This window comes from Morone saxatilis, unplaced genomic scaffold, assembly GCF_004916995.1.
Source record: "Morone saxatilis isolate NCDOM2014 unplaced genomic scaffold, NCSU_SB_2.0 Contig12, whole genome shotgun sequence".
Lineage (NCBI taxonomy): Eukaryota > Metazoa > Chordata > Actinopteri > Moronidae > Morone > Morone saxatilis.
The window spans coordinates 11,711,245-11,722,093 of record NW_023339674.1 but is presented as its reverse complement, the minus strand read 5'-3'; the positions used below and the strand labels follow the sequence as shown (position 1 = coordinate 11,722,093).

Below are 10,849 nucleotides of genomic sequence, written 5' to 3'. Positions count from 1 at the left end.
TCTGACACAGTCGTCTAGCCATCACAATGTGGCCCTTGTCAAAGTCGCTCAAATCCTCACGCTGCCCATTTCTCCTACTTCTAACACATCAACTTTAAGGACAAAATGTTCACTTGCTGCCTGATATGTCCCACCCACTGACAGGTGCCATGATAATGAGATAATCAATGTTATTCACTACACCTGTCAGTCCTCATAATGTTATGGCTGATTGGTGTACAGCCAACTCTCACTGGATAATTTTGATAGTGAAGAAAACTTAAAAACTTGATGATTCACAGGCAAGTTCTGGAGCCACAAGAAACATCTTTTTGTCTATGATTCCTAAGCAGATATTTGGACATTTATTTATGATGGACATCAGGGACAATGAGATCCTCATTAAGTGTAAATTGTAATTGATTTATAAATATATAAGGTCTTAGTTTCCAAAGCTCATGTGCGACAGTGAATTACGTGCTCCAACTTTTTCTAGAATAAAAGAAGTAACAATATCACAGGTGTCACTCACTGATGACAGGTGTTGACTCTCCAGTGATGGCAGGAACTGTGTAGGCCAGGATGAGGGTCATCTTGAAGGAGGACCGGGTCAACCACTCTCCGGAGGCAGCAGGAAGCTGAAGACGTCCAAAGTGACGAGGAAACAGCTGGGGACCAGGAGGTTCACCACATAGTGCGTTGGCCTACGTTTCATAATGATCTTGGGAAAAGACACAGGTACAACACCTCAAGATTTCAGTCACCTCTAATCTGGATTGTGGGGTTCCTCAGAGTCCAGTGCTTGGCCTGATTTTATTTAGTATTTACATTTATACATTTATGTTACCATTAGGATATCTCATAGGATCACACAACATTATTTCAGTTTTTATGCAGACGATACCGAGGTTTACCTCAGCTGTGACCCTAATAACTGTATTCACTCATAAACTGTCCTAAGGACCACCATAGACCATAAGAAGACTTAAAAAGACTTATTTTCTTCTACTCTACTCCCCATGTGCCTTCACAGGCACTGAGGTTTCCTGGTGGTTGCCAGGTGAAAGGTGAAACCTTTATAATACAAAATAAGTGCTCAAAGAATAATTAGAATAATTAAAAGTACTTACATAGTATTTTATCTCAGAGTACTGTCTCTCCTCTAATGTCAGAGCAGAAGCAGTCACTCGCCTTTGGTCTGCAACACATTTCTTGACTTCTCCAGGATTTCTTCAGATGTGGCGCCTTGAATCACCCTTACGTCCTTAGCTTGAATAACATTTGATAACAGAGTTTTGTTTTGAGTTAGAAGCCCAAAGCCCACATTTTTAATTTTTTAAGGACGGTGCAGAGGGGAACNNGTTAGAAGCCCAAAGCCCACATTTCACTATATGTTGGGATATTTTAGCACATTAAATGGCTTTTTACAGTTGAATTTGTATAATGAAAAACTAAGGCCTAGTGTGAGTCCCATACATATTTCTTCATCAACACTTTAAGTACACATTAGGTTAGAAATTAGCAGCTGAAAAAAAGTCAATGTTAACTCCAATCATGCAGCTGGAAGACCAGCCTTTCTATATTCAAGCAGCCTTACCAGGGGGGCTCGTGATGCATTTGGACTGAGAGAATCGCTTTTGGCGTAGAAATCGCCCTGAAGCAAAAAAGCCACTCGCGGCTAACGCAGAGGCTAGCATGGATGATGGCGACAGAGTGTCGTTTGAGGAAAACATGGCTAACGCAGTTTCCAAAATTGTTACTGAAAAGATTGGCGCACTACACTCTATTCTGGACAAGCGAAGCAGCTGCATCGAGGACAACACTAAGCGAATAACTGAGACTGAGAACCGCATCTCTGATGGCGAGGACCGCACAACCACTCTGGAAAACAAGCTAGCCGAACTTGAACAACGAGTAAAGATCTTAACCGACCGAGCCGAGGACAACGAGAACAAGAGCCGCAGAGATAACACACAAATTATTGGGTTTAAGGACGGTGCAGAGGGGAACCAGGCCATCAGGTTTTTTGGGACCTGGCTTCCAGACACACTGGGACTGGAGACCAAGCGAGGCTCGATTAAAATTGACCGAAATATTGAAAATTGAAAAAATATAATCGACCTGTTATTATCAAGTTGCACAATTTCAACAAGAAACAATGGATCCTTGCTGCTGTCTGAGAGAAAGGCGAGATCACCTATCAGGGCGATGAGATTTGCATCCACCAGGGCCTATCAGCCCAGGTGAGGGAAGCCCGGCGTCAGTTCAACGGGGTATGTGAATGCCTCATCCAGAGAGGACTACGGTTCCAGATGCGCTACCCGGCCAGCTTATACTTGATCTTCAACGGGGAGCAATGCTACTTCAAAAGCCCACGGGAAGCCGAGGATTTTCTGAGCAAGTATGGTTAATTTTGAGCGCGAAATAAGGATTACTTGTGTGTTTTTACATGGTTTACACAGCAGACACAGAAACTGAACTTTTGCCATATGGAAGATGAGGAATAGATAACTGCTCTTTTTTTTATTTATTTACTTGCCTATTTTTTCTGTTATGGACACATATGCTCAGGTAATATGCCCATGTTGTTACTCAGTGATTATCTAGAGACTATGGTTTAATCACATTAGTTGTTCGGCTGGGGGGCGGGAGGGTTGCGGAGAATAGGCATCGGCAGTGGGATGCAAGTGGACATTCCTGCGGATGATGTGGTTTTCTCTCTCACAGGTGGGAGGATACCTCTCTGCCTCACCTGCCCTAAGACTCTAAACACCTTTGTAAGGATGTTCTTTGTTCTTGTTCTCTTTTTTGGGGGGCTCTATTTTGTTCATGGTTCTGAGCCACCTTTTGGGGAGGGGTTTTTACAGACAGCCTTACTTATTGTGTTATTTTCATTCTTACAGTGTAGGTTTAGCTCCAGTCCTTTACTGATTACCAGGTCAGATATTGCCTTTTTTCTTAATGTTTCATGTATAGAATACTTCCAACTGTATTAAGGGCTTAATCTTCCATGAGTGACCTTGATGTTGTTTCACTTAATGTGAAGGGTATTAGCCATACACACCAGCCAGAAAATCTTGTCCTTCCTTAGAAAAGAGAGATGCCAAATAGCCTTTCTCCAAGAAACCCACCTTTCAGACCTGGAACAAATAAAACTGAGGAGAAACTGGGTGGGCCAGGTATTCTACTCTTCTTATAACTTGAAAAGTAGAGGGGTTGCAATTTTCCTACATCGCTCCCTGCCTTTTACTCTTGATAAGACAATATCAGATAAGGAAGGACGCTATGTACTTTTGTCTGGTTATCTTTACGGAGAACATGTAGTTTTTGGATGTATATACGCCCCAACAATATATGAAGTCTCTTTTATCCTACAGCTTATTTCAGATTTGGCAACATTTTCTTCCCCATACTTACTTCTAGGAGGTGACTTTAATTGTACACCTAACCTGAATATTGATGTTTCCCCCCTAAACTACTCTATCCAAGAAAAGTGCAAAAATGGGTGAATTTTGTAAAGATTTAGATTTATATGATGCTTGGAGGGTGCTATACCCCCTAGATAAAGACTACACATTCTTTTCAATTCCCCACCAGGTCTTTTACAGAATAGACTACTTCTTGTCTTCAAGAACAATTTTGGGCAGAATACTAAACTGTACAATTGGTACCGAGTTTCTTTCTGACCACTCCCCAGCCTGCAGGCACTTAAGGCTCGACCCTACTCTACTAAGTAACCATTCTTTTACTTGAGTAAACTACATCTGTAGTAGTTCATCTCTATAAATAAAACCCCAGATATTAGTCCTTCTACATTGTGGGAAGCTGGCAAAGCATATATACGTGGGGCTATTATATCTTATACGTCGGCACGGAGGAAAGATGCCCTTAAAAGACAGTTGGATTTAGAGAAGACAATAGATAACCTGGTAGATCAGTTTAAAAAATCTTACAGCAGCTCTCTGGTGAAACAGCTGGATGCAGCTCGCTCTGCCTTAAATCAGCTCTTAACCAGAAAAGTGGAGACAGATTTTTTTTGCTAAACATAGACTATTTGAATCAGGCAATAAACCAGGCCGGTTGCTAGCTAGCCTTGCCCGTGGTAAAACTGAGCCCAATGTAATCCCTTCTCTCATAGACAGAAATATGATATAAATGAAGTAATGAAACTGTTTTATAAAGACCTTTATAGCTCCAAATGCACATCTTCTAGACTAGAGCAACATTTCTTAATAAGATAAAATTACCGTCTCTCTCAGATGCACAGAAAGCAGATTTATGCAAGCTAATCAGTAAAGAAGAAGTCTTACAAGCCATACGCACTCTTAAGGGAGGTAAAGCTCCAGGACCGGACAGTTTTGGCCCTGAATTTTACTAAACATTCAGTCAGGAAATAGTTGGTCCCCTTACAGACATGTATTTAGACTCCTTTAATAGGCGTGCCTCCCCCCTACATTGGGCATCGCTAATATCTCGGTTATTCTGAAGAGGGATAAGCCTTCTGACATGTGTGGTTCCTATAGACCGATCAGTTTAATTTCTGTAGACAGCAAACTGCTGTCAAAACTCCTGGCCAGACGCCTGGAGACATTACTCCCCACACTTATAAATCCAGATCAGACTGTCCTTCAGTCAAGAGAGACCTTGAGCGATGGCAGCACCTACCCCTTTCCCTGTTTGGTCGAATCTACAGACATGGGTGGTCTTTCTATGCCTAATATATTGTATTATAACTGGGCCTGTCATGCACGCCACTTCTGGCTTTGGTTACATTCTTATGTTAAGAGAGAGACCTGTATTGATTCCTGGGCTTGCCACCCTTACTCCCCATGGAGCTTAATCACATGTGAAGCAAAGAAGATAAATCCAGAAGTAAAAGGCAATCTTATCATTTACAACAGTATCAGGATATGGCATGATATATCTAAATACCTGGGAAGGAAAAATGTGAAGTCTTTACTGTCTCCCATAACTCAAAATCCTGATTTTCCTGCAGGTGTCAGCTCACCCACTTTCCTCTCTTGGGAAGGACAAGGCAATTCATTGTAATTGGCACATTTATTTGAGAGATAATACCTCTCTAACATCGCTTACAGTGATGCTGAGAATTTCTTGCCTCCGTGTAGGCCTTGCGCCTCGTGTGTGTGTGTGTGTAGGGACTTGCATGGTGCGCACTGCAGCGACATTGTATAGGCGAATGGTGGGAAAAAAACTCTTGTGCTGTAGGGGTGCTCGAAAAGTGGATGTACGGAAAAACGTGGAGCGAAAAATCGGTGGACAGGGAGCTGTCGGTGAAGTACAGCCCCCAGGGGAAAGGTGACAAAGCCGGGGGGAAAGGGTAAGGGAGTGAGGGTAAGGTGTTGAAAAAAAATGTTGTGGACGCCCCGTTCCGTAGGATGGTTAGTATACCTGCCAGAGTCGGAAAAAGCGGCGTAGGTGGAAGGCAGACAGGGGGCGGAAGGGAAAGAGACCGTACCCGGGCAACCCGTCAAAGTGGGAGGACACAAGAGTAGGCGTGCCGATGACTGTGGTGACGCCTGCAACTCAGTGATTACATGTTACGGCGGGACGTGGACAACAAACTGATAACTGGAGCTGTGTTTCGGGCAGAGGGTCAGTGATGCAGGAGGAGTGTCTGGGGTCATTGACGGACGTAGTGGTGTCCACCTGTGTGTTGGGGGTTGGGTGCGGAACTGCGGGGAATAGCATGGGCGGTGGGGCGAAGGGGGGCGCGGGGGGGCGGCGGGGGTGGGTGAGGAGGTGCGGCCGAAAACAAGAAAAGGGGGGGGAAAAGAAAAGAGCAGCCGGACCAAAGGGGAGAGACGATGTGCAAGGGTCGAAGTGAAGAGGCAGGTGGACCCAGGGAAGGGGAAGGGAGAGTGCCAAGCGGCAGGAGTGGACGCCACGTCGGAGGGGCTGTAGAATCAGAAGACACGACCGGGGGGGGCGAAGGAGACAGAGGGAGGGTCGGGGAGAGGGGCCGCGGTCCCAGCGGTGGGAAAAGAAGAGAAAAAAAAAACAGGAAAAGGGAGCGGAGGGGAGGGTGAGGATGGGAGTTGTGTGTGTGGAGCCCGCGCAGGCAGGCCCACTGGCGGTGCAGGTAGGGGCGACAAAGGGGCAGTTGAGGAAGGGGCAACGAAAAGGAGGGAAGCGGCGGGACAACGGGGGAGGGGTGAAGGGGCCCGAAGGGGACAGAAAACGGAGGGGAAAGGAGGCAAAGAGGGAAGGGGAGGGGGACGGCCGCGGGGGGCAGGCGCCCACGGCGGGCGAACAGTGTCCGGGGTCCAAGCGGGGGCACAGAAGGGTCAGGGGGGACCGGGAAGTCGAAGGCGGCGAGGACAAGAAGGGCAAAGACGGCCGGAACAGCCGGGGACACGGACAACGCGGGAGGGAAGGGCGGGATCAAAAGCGGGACCCGAGGGACAGAGAGGCGGGGAGGCCACCACGCCGGCGCAGCCCAGCGGCAGCCCCCGGAAGAGCCCACTGCGACAGGAAACAGAACAAGACCAGAGAACGGGACAGCCGCAGAAAAGCAGGGCAGCCCGGCCGGCTGACAGAAAGGGAAAGGAGTCACGGGACAGCGAGGGCCAAGCGTGGAGGGTGACGTGACCGGGGAAAACAGATATGTGGACCAGGAAGGTGCGTGGAGTCGTATGGTAATTATTATTATCATTGCCAGGAAATACCTATATCTCTGTGCGTGTGCTGTTCAGGAGCCATATACAGTCCGGTGGGTGTATAACTAGTGGCTGGACTAGCCAGCCGCGAACCGCTGTGTGTTGCCCCGCAGCAGCTCGATATGTAGAATATAACCCGGCGGTGGCGTTCGAAGCCTGGAAACAAAAAAAAAAAAATTAAATCAAGAGGGAGCGGCAGATTGAGGTTCGGTACGACACGGAAGAAAACGGATGCTATAATTTGTACCCAGTACAAGAGACACATCAAGGGATGGGGTTGATGACCAAAACGGCTTAGAGAATCGGAGCGATGTGGTGATCTGGGTAATGTGTGTATTAGGGTGGGGGTAATGCATCCTTTTGTCATCTACCCTCCACCCCCCCTCCGCGCTCCCCTCCCCTCGGTATAATAAACGTGTACCAGAGCGGGCCCAGATTCAAGCGTGATATTATGGCAAGGTTGCCGGTGGTCTATGGCTGGTGACCATTCCTATCTATTTTCTTTACCTTTTATATCTTCTCTTCATATGTTTTTATCTTCCCTCCTCCTTTTTTTTTCTTCTTCGTAGGGATGTCAGTGGAGACAGTGTGCATGTGTGAAGGCAGTAGCCAGGAAGACAGTATGGCCACCGGTAGGAATGGGGAGGTCACCGGATATCCGTGCTGATTAAACGCAAGGGATAAGATATATGTTGGTCTGAACACGTAGGTGCGCGGGGAGACAACGCCTATCCCACGCGCGTACAATTATATGTCCCAAAAGGGCAGTAGGCGGCACAAGGACTGCATGGAGGGGGGCTGTCTAATGTACAACAGTGTGTGGCGCGTAGGGCACGGGGAACACCAGCGACCGGTGAGCGCCGGGAAAAAGGGGGGCGGGGCAGGGCAAGCGGCCAACAAAGCCGGAGGGGGAAAAAGAGAGGAAACAGGAAAGGAGAGCAAAGCCAACAAAAAAAGCAAGGGAGGGGCACGGAGAACCGCGGAAAAGGAGCACTGAGCGCATGTAGGGCGACACTTTTATGACTGCTAAGGTAAATCAATGAGTGGCCTGGCTGCGGTGGTGATGTAATCGCAATCCATAGCATACCCGGATGACAGCAATGGTGCTCCGAGTGCGTGGGAAATTAAGTTAAATAGCTGCGGACAAGAGGAAGGAGGACCGCAGGGAATTCATAGATACGGAAACATTGACAGGTTATCTCCGTGTACTATGCGAGCGGGGAGATTAAATTCGTTATGGTGAGTACAAAGGGGATTGGACGAGACTAGGTATCTATATGGTGTGGGTACGGACGTGATGCAGGAGGAAAGGGGACGGGCAAGGAGGGGGAGACGGCGATGTCTTTGAACTGAGTCGGGGTGTATAAATGCTATCGGGTGACTTAGGAAGAGGTCTTCTTTTACAGCTGATATCCTCTTAATATGATGAACGATAAAGTTGTAGAGGTGCAGTGTAAGTTCATACGGGCTGTACGGAAATTCGGCAGCTCTCTGATTTCTATAATACATCGCATTTGAGATCGGATTATTATATTGCACACGGTGATATATGAAGGGGAGTGGATGAGTGCGGAGGAGTGTATCTTGCCAGTATGCCAGTATGGCATGTGGATAAGATCGGATTTTTTAGGACGTACGGCAGGGAGATGGGAAATTTAATGGGGCAGGGAGATAGACTCAGATATTATTTTACGAGAGGGACTGGGGTGTACTGCGGTCCAGTGGCCTGTGCAATGAACTACTAACAAGGCTAACGGGTGTTACCGGGTAAGAAGAGCGGCGGCGGGACGCGAGGGTAAGGAGAGGAAAAAGGGCGGCCGGCCTATCTGTGTACCGGGAATTCTGTAGCAGCAGCGAAATATGACGGGAAGCAGGAGCCAGCGCGGACCCCGGGACCCGCGGGCAGGGGCTTTAGGCGGTCACCAGGATAGCCGGGTAGCCATTTTGAATAAATCTTCTTAGCGGCACCGATAATATTATAAGAGATCCTAGACGAGGACAAAAGGTGCCAAGAGGCGCCGACAGAGGATTGTTATTGGGAGCGGCGACGGATAGGCGTGGCGGGTGTGTAGCGCGCAGGGAGTATCATCTATGTGTGACCCATGGCGGATTGTGGCCGGGGGGTGGCTGTGAATGGGTATTGATTGGGAGTTACTGCCGTTGTAATTCATATCAGGGGGGGTTATCTGCATATGTCCGCAAGATGATGTTGGGACAGCATTGTATGGCCAACAACACTATTCATCTATATCTAGTGTGTGTATGTGTGCATCATGGTGCGGGGTCAAGGTTGCGCACCAGGTGCGAGGGCAGCACAACAGTCCGAGCCAACGAGGCGGTGGACAAGAAACGACATGATGACTGCCGTAAGAACCGAGACTCTGCAGCTATAAAGTTCAGGCGGAGGGCGGGCCAAAGGCCAGGGGAATAAGTGGCATTGTGTGAACCCATCTGGCTATCTCTATGATCGGAAAGTGTGCGCTCGAAAATCTGCCAACATGCATGCGTCGGTCAAATGGTTGCACAGGGATCTTGAATTCACGGTGGTAAAGGCGGCTCTACTCCTAGTGAAATACCATATTGAAGCATGGTATGACTATGTCTTTTTAGTATACATGTCTATGGCATTTTTCAAGGACAATGACAGGCCATGACCTAATCTACGAGGCTGCCTGGGAATAAAATCGACGAGTTTGGCACGGAGTAGAACGTGTCGTGGGAGCACGTGCCTGCGGGCGGTGACTCGCGCCGGGCGGCGGCCGTCCGTGTTGTCCCATCTGTGGGCAAGGGCCTGGACAGAAACGCAGAGGGGACAGGGCAAGGGGGGGCAGGGGAGAATTGCGAAGTTGTGGTTTTGCTGACTTTCTGTATGAGGGGGAGCACTCGCATACGTGCCGTTGCCATATCGCAGGCTGATCGCCGTTTGAGCCAGTGTTGTTTTAGGCCCGGCCATCGCACTTCATTAGTGATATATGTTGTCGTGTAAGCACACGACCCCCCACCTCTCTCGAGATCCGTGGATTGGATTACCTATATCAATCAGAACCATCCTCGGGTATATCTGGAATTCCGGATGATGGAAATCACAAGTTATGTGCATGGTCGCATAGTGCGCTTTAGCCCTCGACAGTGTTTGACGCCTTGAGGAAGAACAGGATGAGGTCCTGTGGATAGGGATCTTCGTAATGTATGCCTGATCTGTCTAAGGAGGTCGTGGTGACCGATATCCGGGATAGGCGATGTCTTGTAGACAGGGGTGTCTCTAGAACCACCATGGCATTGTGAGACTGTTTGTATTGACTTTAGTCGAAAGACAGCACGCCCCCCTGCAGGCAGGTGGAGGTTTGAGGCATAACGTGGTTTATTTGCTGCCAAGAGGCAGGGGACGTCCCTGGGACTGCATGAGGTGTCATCTCACCGGTGTGCATACCTCTCGGTCGCTAGTCTCCCTAGCTAGGCGGTGATTTGTGGGGTCCGGATGATTAATGCACGGGTGGTACACGGAGATTGTCGTGTGTGCTACTGTGAAAGTGATATTTTCGTGATAAGAAGTCATAAGTAGGGAACGTGATGTTTTTTAATACTCGGTGCACTATCTATTTCCGTGCAAACGGATGTGGGGTCGTGGTGATACAGCCGTCGTGTCACCTGCTGGCTCATGGACATGGGGACCATAACTAGAGTACGAACCATAATACCTATAACTCTCTGTAAACAGGTCAGTCGGCCGGCAATATCATCACACAGTCCAATTTTCATGCCTTGAGTAGACGATGACTTCAGGGCGCCTGCGCCATAAATCTAACTTATCAGTACATCGGTTGGGGGTTGGTGTGTGTTGGGACCGATACTCTTATCTTCCTTCATAATTTTTGTAAGTTTGTTTCACTATAGCTCAAAGTGACGGTATTGTAGTAGCCTTATGTTGTATCACTGTCCACTATATGTAGCAATTACTTTATCATCTCTGACACTGAAGCTATTTAAATTGTAATGATATGTACACACGTGCATGTGATCTGATTGTTTATATTACTTTAAGTGTTTTGCCCTGTCTAAACCTATTGACAATTGCCCTAGTTTCCTTTCATCATTAACACCCTCAAGAGATTTATATAACATTATCCCTGTCATTCTGCCTTCTTATCTAAATCATCCCATTATGACATAATACACATGATTGTGCTGAAGTC

General features: G+C 47.7%; 1 pseudogene; it reads right to left on the bottom strand.

The window, feature by feature from the left end:
- The window catches only part of LOC118322038, a 23,454-nt pseudogene that overhangs the window by 9,729 nt on the left and 2,876 nt on the right, over positions 1–10,849 (bottom strand).